We start from the raw sequence: 3,394 nt of genomic DNA on the forward strand, positions 1-3,394 counted from the left end.
TAAGTATTGCGCAAAGTTCATTCCTTTTGCATCGAATAAAGTAAGGCTTCGAGTGTGTTTTCTTCCGATAGCTTTTGGGTTCCAGGCATAAATTCTTTCGGAGCCAACCCTTTTACTATGAGGGTTTCATAAGAGAGGGCCCTCTTATATTTATGGTGTTCATTCTGGCACTAGCATTTGAAGTTTTTAGTTAACTTTTAAATTATAAAATCAATTCATCGTTTGGACAGGAAACAAGATAAAAAGAAAGGACTTTATTTTATTCCATCTATCTTCAAAAGTACATAAGCATTTGTTTGCTGAAAGGAAATAAATTGCCAATACATGTGGCTAATTTGTACAACTTGTTTCTACTAGGCTAACTGTGCACTCCTCGGTCCCGATGAGACATTATTGTTATCGAGTCTCGCAGTCCCGGTTTTTGTGGCAATCTAGTTCCCCTATTCTCATACTATTTCCCCCTAGTGTTTGAATGTGAATTGGAACACTGGAAGTCTTGCTCCTTTGAGGAAAAATACTTGTGATCTGTTGGATAATCTTTGGTTCGATGGCAAGCTTCGTTTCCTATTAGGAACATTGCCAACGAGCTAAAGATTATCTAACCATCCCCCAGTGGCTTATTGTTTCAGTGGATTGTCATTTAAAGGTCATAAATTTGTTGACGATGCTCATTTCGTAGTATGCTTTCTATTGTTGCCTCATTAAAAGTCTTGCCAGAAATATCCAATTGGGACAAAAACTGGTCGAAGGAAAAAGAGTGCAGCATATACTTTCAGTATAGACAGGATCCATCAACAATAATACCTTTTGAGGTGAGTCACATTCAAGTTACTTGGCAATTTGACTCCATTTTGATTCTTTGGTTCGTATGATCCTTTCCTGATGATAGCTGAAACCCGATTGGGGTCGTCCTACGTCGAACCGAGCTATCATGCATTTAGCTCCTAGGTATTATGAGTCACTTTCCTCAAAACCAAGTCTCCCAGTTTAAAATAGCGGATATTGACCCTCTGGATATAGTACATTTCCATCATTTATTTCTAAGCCACCATTCTTATATGCGCCAAGTCTCTACGTTCGTCAAGCAGCTCAAGTTTAACCAGCAATGCCTCATTATTTGCTTCTTCGTCCAGCCGAAAGTACCGCTAGGTCGGTTCTCCTACTTCCACTAGGATCAGAGCTTCTACACCATATACGAGAGAAAACTATGTCTCCCCCGTGCTCGACTTGGATGTCAACTAGTATGCCCATAGCACTCCCGGTAACTCTTCGGTCCACATTCCCTTGGCTGGTTCCAACCTCTTTTTGAGGTTTTGAATAATCACCTTATTGGTTGACTCTGCCTACCCATGAACGCTCGGATGGTATGGTGAAGATGTGATTATTTTAATATTCGGGTCTTCAAGAAACTGTGTGACTTTGGAGCCTTTGCCTTTTGGTCCGTTGTCGCAGGCAATCTACTTCGGCATTCCGAACCAGCAATTATGTTTGCCCATCAGAAATCGACCGCTTCGCACTCACCGATCTTTTGGTAGGACCTGCCTCAACCCATTTAGTGAAGTAATCAGTTAAAATTTAATAAAACCTTATCCTCCTAGGACCCGGTGGCAACGGCCCAACTATGTCCATCTCCATTTACATTAAGGGATATGGGGACAATACCGAATGCAGGAGTTTTACCAGTTTGTGCACCAACGGTGCATGACATTGACACTTGTCGCATTTATGAGTGAATGCCTTCGCATCTTGTTCTATCTGGGACCAATAGTATCCTGCTCTAACTCATTTTAGCACCAATAAATCTACACCGTAATGATTCCCATAAATTCCTTCATGAATCTCTTACATTACGTAGTTTGTCTCCGAGGCTCCTAAACATCAGGCCAACGAGCCTTGTAACGGCCTTTTATATAACTGCCCATCCCCCTGAGGCTGTAGCGAGCTGTTTTGGTGCGAAGTGCCCGGGATGCCTTCGGGTCTTCGGGCAATTTGCCATGTTGAAGGTAGTCAATGAAATCATTCCTCTAGTCCCAAACTGGGTTGGTTGTATTTACTTCGCAATAATCGTCCACATCTAGTACCGAATGCATAAGTTGGATGATAGTATCGGAATCTGATCCCTTCATCTTCGTGGACGAACCCAAATTGGCCAATGCATACGCTTTTACGTTTCCTTCTCTCGGGATATGGGCGATCGACCACTCTCTGAACCGCATGACAAAGTTTGAGCTTTAATCACATACTATTGCATGCTTTTTTACTTTGTGTCAAAGATTCAATATACTTGATTTACTACTAGTTGCGAATCACATTTGATCTTTATGACCTCGGAATCAAGTCCCTCGGCCAATTCGAGAGCTAGAATCAGTGCCTCATACTCGGCTTCATTGTCAGTTAAAGGAATAGTTTTTATGGCCTGCCTTAGGGTTTCTCCCAAGGTCGAGATTAAGACCACCCCGACTCGAACCCTTTAACATTAGAAGCTCCGCCTATGAACAAGGTCCAAACTCCTAATGTCGTCGTCGACACCATCACCGCTTCTTTCGTAGTCAAAGGCAGTAGCCAGGGACTAAAATCGGCAACAAAGTCGGCCAAAACCTGTGACTTGATCGCAGTCCTAGGCCTATATCAATATCAAATTTACTAATTTCAACTGCCCATTTGGCCAATTGACCTGACAACTCAGGTTTTTAAAGGATATTCTACAGGGAAAAAGTTGTCACCACGGCTATTATGTGACACTGAAAATAAGGCCAAAGATTTCGAGAGGCTATTACGAGAGCTAAGTCTAGTTTTTCGAGGTGCGGATAATGAGTTTTCGCTCCCGATATTTTTTCTAACATAATAGACAGGATATTGTGTACCATCATCCTCCCGGACTAGAACGACACTTACCACTACCTCAGAAACCGCCAAATATATCAATAATTGTTCGCCTTCCTCCAACTTTGATAGTAGCAGAGGGATTGATAGATACCGTTTCAGGTCATTTAAGGCCTGTTGACATTCTGGAGTCCATTCGAAATTATTTTTCTTGAGAAGTGAGAAGAAGTGATGACATATTTTTGAAGACCGAGAAATGAACCTGCTTAGAATGGACAATCTTCTAGTTAGTCTTTGGACTTCCTTCACGCTTGTCAGCTGGTTTAGGATGTCCTCGATGTCTTTGATCTTATTGAGATTTACCTGGATTGCTCTTTGTGGCACCAGGAAAGCCAAGAATTTACTAGAGCTAACTCTGAATGAGCAATTTTCGGGGTTGAGCTTCATGTTCTGCTTCCTCAGGATATCGAAGGTCTCCTGGAGGTGATTTAAGTGGTCACCTGCATTCAAAAACTTGACCAGCATATCATCTATGTATACTTCCTGTAACGACCAGCCGGTTGTTTCGAGA

Source organism: Nicotiana attenuata, unplaced genomic scaffold (assembly GCF_001879085.1).
Source record: "Nicotiana attenuata strain UT unplaced genomic scaffold, NIATTr2, whole genome shotgun sequence".
Lineage (NCBI taxonomy): Eukaryota > Viridiplantae > Streptophyta > Magnoliopsida > Solanales > Solanaceae > Nicotiana > Nicotiana attenuata.